This window comes from Theropithecus gelada, chromosome 8 (genome assembly GCF_003255815.1).
Source record: "Theropithecus gelada isolate Dixy chromosome 8, Tgel_1.0, whole genome shotgun sequence".
NCBI lineage: Eukaryota > Metazoa > Chordata > Mammalia > Primates > Cercopithecidae > Theropithecus > Theropithecus gelada.
In genome coordinates this window covers 56,547,640-56,558,687 of record NC_037676.1, presented here as the reverse complement: position 1 = coordinate 56,558,687, position 11,048 = coordinate 56,547,640, and the positions used below count along the sequence as shown (strand labels likewise).

The 11,048-nt window shown below is 41.0% G+C and overlaps 1 non-coding gene across 1 annotated transcript; it reads right to left on the bottom strand.

Annotated features, from left to right (window-relative positions):
- Nucleotides 1-665: 665 nt before the first annotated feature.
- Nucleotides 666-865, bottom strand: LOC112630848. The gene has a single exon (XR_003120979.1). It is a non-coding gene; the product is annotated as a small nucleolar RNA SNORA73 family (small nucleolar RNA).
- Nucleotides 866-11,048: the final 10,183 nt, after the last annotated feature.

Below are 11,048 nucleotides of genomic sequence, written 5' to 3'. Positions count from 1 at the left end.
GTGAGTTTAGTGTACATTGTGTAGCCATCCTCCTACATCCCCTGACGCCCCTTGCTAAACTGCCAAACTCTCCTTTCTCTAGGGTGCTCAGAGCTAAAGTGTGCTCTATAGGTAAAGCACGTGCTCAACTGCCATTGTAATAAAGATTAGCAAGCAACTAGTACTTGCTAAGCTAAGCCCTTCACGTGCAATGCCTAACCTCACCCTCACAGGATCCCTGAGACATAGACATTACGGGATTCCTTTTACAGATGACGAAGCTGAATGTTGGAGAGGATGCAGCATTAGCCAAGCATACAGCTAGTCAGTGAGTTCCCACTTGTACTGTGAAATTTTGGAATCTCTGTTCTTAACCTCCAGCCTGTAATCACTCTTCCTGTTCATCCTTCTCGTGACTTAGCATCTCTCCTCTGTAAAATACCTCTGTGTCAAGTACCTGACACAGATGAGAGACCAGCACTCCTGGGTAAGAGTCTAAACACCACCTTTGACTCCAGAGTCTTTAGGGAGAGATAAAATTGTTCATTGCTCCCCAGTGAAAGGCAACTGAATTTATTAACTCTATTAAAGACAATTTCTAAGTGAGATTGTCTGTTCACTCGTTGTCTATCACATTCCAAATATGTTGGGTTTTTTGTGGTTGTTTTATTTTTTTTCCGCACTAAACATGTTTCCTGCACGATTTATCTCACCAGTCATCATCCACAGGACTCAGGGAAGCGATAGGAATATGCAGGCACGAGACCCAGCTTCATCTCCCACATTGTGGAAAGGGGCTGTACTGTACATGGACCAAACGTGTATGCTCCCCAACACCAATTCCACGGAGCCTGGGGAGAGTGACCTCCCAGGCTATCCATGTTGGAATTTTATTTATTCTTGAAAGCTCTTGCAAGGTTTGTGTTCTAAACTTCACACTTATTACTGAGCGTGTCCCTCTTTTATTACCAGAGATTTCCCAAAGTGGATAAATGCAGTCAACCGTCCAAATTCCTGGAGACTGGTGGGCTCTGACTGGAAGGAAGGGACATAAAATGGTGAGACCAGGCCTCGTAATCAGACAGTCCTAGGTTTGCCTCTTGACTCTGCCACTTGCATTTTATGCTGTGTGAACTTAAGTTACTTACTTAACCTTTCTGAGCTGGTTTCCTGAGTCTCCATGTTACCAATCCAATTTTCTGTCTCTTGATGTTTTCACTGAATATTTTATGGGCATTAATTGCCAAATTTGGTGCCTGCCTCCCTAGTCTCCATCAGGCTGCTGGAGTGCAGTGGTGCCATCTCGGCTCACTGCAACCCCCACCTCCCAGGTTCAAGCGATTCTCCTACCTCAGCCTCCCGTGTAGCTGGGATTACAGGTGCACGCCATCGTGTCTGGCTAATTTTTGTATTTTTAGTAGAGACAGCATTTCAAACATGTTGGCCAAGCCAGTCTCAAACTCTTGACCTCAAGTAATCCGACTGCCTTGGCCTCCCAAAGTACTGGGATTATAGGCATGTGCCACCACACCTCACCCTAAAGTATATTTTGAATCTGTGTCCTCTGTTCTTCAGAATTACTACCATAGGTCATACCATCATCATTCTTTTCCTGGACACCAAAATTTTCTCAAAATTATTCTGCCCCATTGCTTTCTTCTCCCCTTCAATCTCTTCTCCATCCATCAGCCAGAGTGATCCTTTTCAAAAGAAAAGGGATTGTGTCATTCCCTCATTAAAATCATGCAATGGCTCCTAACTCAATAATTTCAAAATCTTCTTCACACCCATTAGGATGGCTATTCCAAAAAAACAAAAACCAGAAAAATCGTAAGTGCTGGCAAGGGTGTGATGCAACTGGAACCCTTGTGCATTGCTGGTGAGAGTGTAAAATGTCCAGCCGCTGTGGAAAACAGCATGGCGACTCCTAAAAAATAAAATGTAGAATTACCATATGATCCGGAAATTCCATTTCTGAGTATATACCCAAAAGAATCGAAAGCAGCAACTAAAACAGGTATTTGTACACCGGTGTTTGTAACAGCATTGTTCCTAATAACCAAAAGATGGGAATAATCCAAAAGTCCATCAATAGGTGAATGGATAAAAAAAACATGGCATATGCATATAATGGGATATCATTCAACCTTAAAAAAGGAATGAAATTCTGATGCATTCTACAACATGGATGAATGCTGAGGACATAGTGCTGAGTGAAATCAGCCAGTCAAAAAGGACAAATACTTTACAGTCCTACCTACATGGGGTACCTCGAGTACTCAAATTCAGAGACAGGAAGTAGAATTGTGGTTGCCATGGGCTGCAAAGAGAGGGAAATGGGAGCTGGTGTTTAATGGGTACAGAGAGCCAGCTTGGGAAGATGAAAGAGTTCTAGAGATGGAGGGTGGTGATGCTTGCACACAATGTGAATGTACTTAATGCCACTGAACGGTACACTGAAAAATAGTTCAGATGGCAAATTTTGTCCTATGTGTATTTACCACAGTAAAAATAATATCCAAAACTTTTACCATGATCTGAGAAGTCATAGGTGATCTAGTCATTGCCTATCTCTCCAACTGCCCTCTCATTCATTCCCACTCTGGCTGCACTCTCCAGGCTCTGGCCCTGTGTCCCTTCTGTTCACGGTCAGGCTCCCTCCTACCTTGGAATATCGGCCATTCCCTCCTCTTCACCCCAGTGGGTTGCTTCTCCTCCACCAGCCTCAATAAACAGCTCCACAGAGAAGCCTTCCCTCACAGTTCAATCTTTTTTTTTTTTTTTTTTTTTTTTGAGACGGAGTCTCACTCTGTCGCCCAGGCTGGAGTGCAGTGGCCGGATCTCAGCTCACTGCAAGCTCCGCCTCCCGGGTTCACGCCATTCTCCGGCCTCAGCCTCCCGAGTAGCTGGGACTACAGGCGCCCGCCACCTCGCCCGGCTAGTTTTTTGTATTTCTTAATAGAGACGGGGTTTCACCGTGTTAGCCAGGATGGTCTCGATCTGCTGACCTCGTGATCCGCCCGTCTCGGCCTCCCAAAGTGCTGGGATTACAGGCTTGAGCCACCGCGCCCGGCCCACAGTTCAATCTTGAGTGCACTATTTTTCCTGTCATATTTTACTTCTTCCTAATATGTCACAGCAGAGTTCATATTCACACTTAGTAGCTTAATGAAAGCTGCCTCGTTCTTTAAGTAAAAGCCCTGATCTCTTGTCACCCGTGAGGCTTCCACCCATGACTGAGGTAAGGTTCCCTTGGAAATAATAACTCAGGGCAGTTGTGTACCTTTAATGAGAATTTTTGAGTACTCTTTCCTTGCTTACTTTATCCATCCTAAAAAGGAGACTTCAAACTGTTTACCCAGACTCTTAATTTAGTAGTTTCCATGGTGGGGGGAGGGGAAACTCTTCAACTTTCAGATTAAAAAATAAATACATTTCAAAAGACTTCCTTCATCCCTGCCTTCCATCGTGGGAGTGGTTCTGCAAGGGGGAATTCCTCTGAAATAAAATTGGGAATGGCTCCAAGAGAGTTCATGTTTCCAATATTAAGTCTTCTGACTTCTGAGGACATGGCCCGCCCACTCTTTAATCATATCTGAGGAAATTCCCCTAACCTGGGTAAAAGATCATAATATCTTAAGAAGGTTCATGAGCTCATGAAAGGCAACTGCATTCAGAAAGCCGAGACACTCCCAGAAACCTCGTTTAAGCTACTTTTCCCTTTTGTTAACCCCTTGAATTTTCCAGATCAGGACCATACCAAATTTTAAATTATTTTCAACATGACTTTTATTTACTACACTACAAAGCAGAGAACAGCGCATGCGCTATTTCCCCAAAACTCTTCCTGTTGCATTGTCTTCATGAATATTAAAGAGCTCAGACAGATAAGCTTTAAATATTTTGTGAGCCCCATCTTCTCTTAAATGAATTTGACACTCCATATGTTAATTTTCAACACGATGTTTACCTAACATCCACTTTGAAGTTGTATGAGAGAAAGAAAGTAGTACAGCAGCAGCAGATCTCAGATGATGAGAAACAAAAAAGCTTTCTTTACTTTTCTTTTCTTTTTTTTTTGAGACAGAGTCTCGCTTTGTCACCCAGGCTGGAGTGCAGTGGTTCGATCTTGGCTCACTGTAACCTCAGTCTCCTGGGTTCAAGCAATTCTCCTGCCTCAGCCTCCCCAAGTAGTTGGGATTACGGGCATGCACCACTACACCCAGCTAATTTTTGTATTTTTTTAATAGAGACAAGATTTTGCCATGTTGGCCAGGCTGGTCTAGAACTCCTGACCTCAAACGATCCGCCCACCTCGACCTCTCAAAGTGCTGGGATTACAGGTGTGAGCAACTACGCCCAGCCCAGAAAAGCTTTCTTAATCACTAAAATGCTTAAAATTTGCAAAGAATGCCAAAGATGTCGGTACTAAACGTGTGTCTGTTCACATGACATCATTCACAGCCCTCTTCCTACCCTGCTTCTTCAAGGCAGGCATGTAATAAAATGAAGGAAATGGCATAAAGTATAATTCACTGTATGTAGAAAACCATTCCCCACAACTGCTGTAAACACTGCAGCTTCTACAGATGCCATGTGTATTATTTAGTTTCTGGACTCAAAAAACAAAACACTAAAACTTCAGGTGAAAACGAGGGATAGAGAGGAAAATGATCTCATATGAACCCCATTCCGACTAGTGTAAAGAAAGTGTAAGTCTGGAAATAAAGAAAGCATTTTATAGATGACAGTTGTTTGTAAATGTAGAAAGCAAGAGATTTCCATTTACGGACCCTGAGCGCATTCCAGTACAGTGTCAAGTTTTGTGCGGCGATAAGGCCAGTGCAGGAAGCCACGCGAGGCCAGGAAGGAAGTGCTATCAGGCTTGTAGCGGACAGGGTCGTGCAGGGAGCTGGGCAGGCTCAGGGCCTCAGCTGTGTAACCACTGCCCTATTTTTAAAAGATAAACAGCACGAATAGCACAGAATCCACACGGGGGCTGCTTCAGATTCATCCAAATCACACTCTTCACTTTGGCCAGGCTTTGCAAGTCTCCCCAAAATGAACACAGGACGGAGATTGCTTGTGATGATTTGACTATGGCTTTTGACCCAGTATCCACAGCTGGCTTCCAGGGCCTCTCCTTCTCCTAGCAGATTTTCCAAGCGTCTTGTTTCTCTCAGCCACCCTCCACCCACTCTCACCACCACTTGCCAGAAAGAAATCCTAATATGAATTAACAGTAAGAAGAGAAAGTTCTCACCTTAGTAAGAAACCAACAGACATCTCTAAAATGCAGTCAGCCAACAGAACTCACTAGGCTGAAGACCTGGGCAATGCTTTTTAGTCAGCGTTCATGTCCAGATCAACAAGCAGTTATTGGGTGCTCACCGTGCTGGATTAGTTGGCTGCCCTGGTCCTCATAGAGCACAGTGTCGAGTGTGAAGATGTTTACTCTTTTTTTAAGACACTAACACCGGGCATGAACTGTGGTCAGGGCAGTGATAATGGTAGAGAGTAGGCACCACAGGAAGACCAACAAGGGGGTCCTAACCCAAGTTCAGAAAGGGAGTGGGGACCAAGAGAGACTCAAGTGTGAGTGGGCACCGCCTGAAAGAAGTGAGAAGAAAAGTGAAGGAGGGAAATTACATTCCCAGCCATACCAGCAGCATCTTCCCAGGCACAGAGGCCAGAGACAGCATGCAGCCACTACCGGATCACACAGTCCACGCGGCAAGAATGGGTCACCAGGCACTTTTCCGTTGCTTTGAGGAGTGAACAGCTCCATGGGACTGGGAAAATGAGGAGGAATGAGGCTATAGGTTCGGAGGTCCAGGCGGATCCCTGGAAGCCTGTGGTCTGACCTCTTGAGGCCATTCTGCCTACAGGAGTGAGCAGGTACATCCATCGGGAGGCAGCCACAGAGATTGCAGGAAGGAAACCAAATCACAGGAAAATTCAGCAATAGCGCAGTTTTAGGCAGAAGAGATTGATAAATCTGACCACATAATTTTAATTTTGTTCATCAAAATATATAATTAAGAGAGTGAAAAACTCCTGATGAATCAATAATAAGGGAAGACAATGCAAAAATGGACAAAAACTTCAATAGGAACTTCACGAAAGAGGAAATTCAAATAGCCAAGGAACTACATGAAAAGTAGTTTAGTTGGTTTAGTTTAGTTTAGTTTAGTTTAGTTGGTTTAGTTTAGTTTAGCCATGTAAACTAAAACCAACAAAAGGACACAGTTATTTTTTGTTTGTTTGTTTGTTTGAGACAGGATCTCGCTCTGTCACCCAGGCTGGAATGCAGTGGCACGATTATAGCTCACTGCATCCTTGAACTCCTGGGTCCAAGCAATCCACCATACCTGGCTATTTTTTTTATTTTAATAGAAACAAAAATCTCACTATTTTTTCCAGGCAGGTCTCAAATCCCTGGCCTCAAGCAATCTTCATGCCTTGGCCTGCCAATGTGCTAGGATTACAAGTGTGAGCCACCACACCCAGCCCTTATTTTTATTTACTTATTTATTGTTTCAAGACGGGGTCTCTGTCGCCCAGGCTGGAGTGCAGTGGTGCGATCTCGGCTCACTACAACCTCCGCCTCCCAGGCTCAAACGATCCTCCTGCCTTGGCCTTCTGAATAGCTGGGCCCACAGGCACTCACAACCATACCTAGCTAATTTTTTTGTATTTTTGGAAGAGACAGGGTTACACTATGTTGGCCAGCTGGTCTCAAACTCCTGATCAAGTGATCCACCCACCTCAGCCTCCCAGAGTGCTGGGATTACAGGCGTGAACCACCACGCTCAGCCCCAGCCCTTTTTTTAAAGATCTTTTTTTTTTTTTTAACAGTTTTAGGTTTGCAGCAAAATTCCGAGGGAATTACAGAGATTTCCTATATACTCTGCTCCCACAGATGCATAGCTTCCCCCATTATCAACATCCGCCACAGAGTGGTACATCTGTTACAGTTTATGAACACTGACACATCATAATCACTCAAAGTCCATAGTTACATTAGGGTTCACTCCTGGTGTTAGACCTTCTATGGATGTGAACACGTGTATAATGACATGTATCATAGAGTATTTTCTTTGCCCTAAAAATCTTTTGTGCTCCACCTGTTCTTCCTCCACTCCACCAACCCCTTGCAACCACTGATCTTTCTATTATCCCTATAGTTTTGGCTTTTCCACAGTGTCATATAGTTGGAATCATACAGTATGTAGCCTTTTCAGATTGGCTTATTTTACTTAGTAATATGCATTTAGGGTTCCTTCATATCTTTTCATGGCTTGATAGTTCATTTCTTGTTAGCACTGAATAATATTCCATTCTCAACATGTAACACAGTTTATTTATTCTTGCTTCCAAGACATCTTGCTTCCAAGTTTTGGTGATTATGAACAAAGCTGCTATAAGAAACCACATGCAGGTTTTTGTGTGGACATAAGTTTTCAACTCCTTCAGGTAAACACCAAAGAGTACAGTTGCTGGTTTACAGGATAAAGATATGTTTAGTTTGGTAAGAAACCACTAAACGTCTTCCAAAGTGGCTTTACCATTTTGCTTTCCCACCAGCAATGAATGAGAGTTTCTGCTGCTCCACATTCTCACCAGCAATTGTGGTTGTCAGTGTTCCAGATTTTGGCCATTTAATAGGTATGTAGTAATATCTCATTATTGTTTTAATTTGCATTTTTCTGATGATGTATAATGTGGAGCATCATATGCATATTTGCCAGCGATGTATCTTCTTTACTGAGGTATTGCTAAGGTCTTTAACCTGTTTATTGGGTTGTTCTTTTCTTGCTGAGTTCCTTGAATATTTTAAGTAACAGTCCTTTATATGATGGGTATTTTGTAAATATTTTCAAGTCTGTAGCTTGTCTTTTCATTCCTTGACACTGTCTTTGGCATAGTAAAGGTTTTTAATTTTAATAAAGTCCAGTTTATCAATTAGTTCTTTCAGGATCCTGATTTTAGTGTTATATCTGAAAAGTCATCCACAGTCACCTAGGTTTCTTCCATGTTATATTCTAGGAGTTTAATAGTTTTGCTCTTTACATTTAGGTCTATGATCTATTTGGAGTTAATTTTTGTGAAGGATATAAGATCTGTGTCTAGATGTGCATGTGTGTGTGTGTGTGCACATGTGTGTGCTTGTCCACTTGTTCCAGTACTTCTTGTTGAAAAGACTAACTTTGCTCCATTGTAAAAGATTAGGTGACTATATTTATATGTATCTATTTTGGGGTTCCCTATTCTGTTCCATTGATCTATTTGTCTATTATTTTGCCAATACCACACTGTCTTGATTACTATAGCTTTATATTAAGTCTTGAAGTCAGATAGTGTCAGTCCTCCAACTTTATTCTTATCCTTCAATATTGTGTTGGCCATACTGGGTCTTTTGCCTCTCCATATAAACTCTAGAATGTATTCGAAGATATTCAAAAAACTAACTTCCTGGAATTTTGATTGGGATTGCATTGAATCTACAAATAAAGTTGGGAAGAAATGACATCTTTACAATATTGAGTCTTCTTATCCATGAACATGAAATAGCTCCCTATTTATTTAGTTATTTGATTTTGTTCATTAGAATTTTGTAATTTTCTTCATGTAGCTCGTGTATATATTTTGTTAGATCTACGCCAAAGTATTTTTCATTGTTTGGTGCTAATGTAAATGGTATTGTGTTTTTAATTTAAATTCCACTTGTTCATTGCTGGTGTATAGAAACACTGTTGACTTTTCTGTATTAACCTTGTATCCTGCAACCTTGCTATAATTGCTTATTAGTTCAGGAGTATTTTTGTTGAATTTTTAAAATGTTTTTATACAGACAGTCATGTCATCTGTGAACAAAGATAGTTTTATTTGTTCCTTCCCAATCTGTATACCTTTATGTCCCTTTCTTGTCTTACTGCATAAGCTAGGACTTCCAGTGTGATACCAAAAAGGAGTGATGAGAGGGGAGGGATATCCTTCCCCTGTTCTTGATCTTAGCAAGAATGCTTCAACTTTTTCACCATTAATTATGATGTAAGCCATATCTGTTTTTTTGTAGGTATTCTTTATCAAGTTTAGAAAGGTCCCCCTTTATTCCTATTTTACTGAGAGTCCTTGTCATGAATGGGTATTAGATTTTATCAAATGCCTTTTTCTGCATGTGTTAATATGATTATGTGATTTTTCAGATGGTTTATGTGATAGATTACATTAATTGATTTTATAATGTTGAACCAGTCTTACATACCCAGGATAAATCCCATCTGGTTGTGGTGCATAATTTTTTCATACAATGTTAGATTTTATTTTCTAACATTTTGTTGAGGATTTTTGTGTCTATGCTCATAAGAGGTACTGGTTTGTGGTTTTCTCTTCTTGTAGCCTTTGTCTAGCTTTGGTATTAAGGTAATGCTTACCTCATAAAATAAGTTAGTATCTCTTCTCCTTCTCTCCTCTGAAAGAGATTGTGGAGAAATGGTATCATTTTCTTTTAAAATGTTTGGCAGAATTTACCAATGAACACATCTGATCCTGGTGCTTTGTGTTTTGAAAAGTGAATTATTGATTCAATTTCTTTAATACATATAGGCCTATTCAAGTTGTTTATTTCTTCCTGTGTGAGTTTTGGCAAATTATGCCTTTCAAGGAATTGGTCCATTTCATCTAGGTTACCAAATGTGGGGATAGAGTTGTTCAGAGTATTCCTTGATTATCTTTTTAATGTTTATATGATCTATGTTGATGTCCACCTCTTTTGTTTCTTATATTGATCATTTGTGTTCTCTCTCTCTCTCTTCCTGTCTGTCTCCCTCTTTCTCTCCCTCCCTCCTTTTTTTTAGTTAGTCTGGCTAGGTTCTTATCAATTGTATTGAACTTTTTAAAGAACCAGATTTTTTCTCTATTGATTTTATCTATTGATTTCCTGTTTCAAATTCCATTGATTTTTTGTCTAATTCTTATTATTTATTTTCTTCTGCTTACTTTGCATTTAATTCGCTCTTCTTTTTCTGGTGTTCTCAAATGAAAACTTAGATTATTGATTTTAGATCTTTCTTTTCTAATATTTGCATTCAATGCTATACCTTTTCCTCTAAGCATTACTTTTGCTGCATCCCCAAAATTTTGATAAATTGTGTTTTCATTTCCACTTAGTTCAAAATATTTTAAAATTTCTCTTGAGATATCTTCTTTGACTTATGTGTTATTTGAAAGCGTGTTATTTAATCTGCGTGTTTTTTTGGATTTTCCAGTTATCTTTCTGTTATTGATTTCCAGTTTAATTCCACTACAGTTTAAGGGCAGATATTGTATAATTTCTGTTCTTTTAAATTTGTTAAGGTGTGTTTTATAGCCCAGAATGTGGCCTACCTTGGTAAATATTCCATGTAAGCTTAAGAATCTATATCCTACTACTGTTGAATAAAGTAACTGGGATTACAAGAGCGTGCCAGCACGCCTGGCTAGTTTTTGTACTTTTAGTAGAGAAGCAGTTTCACCACGTTGGTCAAACTCCTGACCTCAAGTGATCCCCTGCCTCGGCCTCCCAAAGTGCTAGGATTACAGGCATGGGCCAACCTGCCCAGCCAGTCCTCCCCCAGGTCTTTAGGCTCTGATAATACCCCAGCAAGACAGGCTCTGGCTAACTTGTTTCTCCTAAGGACAGACCTTATTAACAGAATACACTGGTGTATTTCAAAGGGGTTCATTTTCCCCTCCCCGGTCAGAAGAACGAGGGGATTTTCCTCCAATATTTAGTGTGGGAACCTGGACAAGCTCCGGAGGTAAATCTCCTAATATTGTGGAAGCACCCCTATCAGTGGATCCCTCTGGAGTTTTAAGTCAGCCTTGCCCACTCTGAGGCTCCACCAATTTGTCATTTACAGTTCAGGTTTTCCTTCCCTGGCATTAATGTCTGCAGAGGTTTCTGCCTATGGGTCTCTGCTCCAGTAAGTCATGGCTCCCTGGATTCACTTGTTTGTCTCTCTAATCTTGCAGACAGCACTTTACTCTGTGTCCTTCCCTCTCTTTTAGACCGAAAAAGAGTTGCT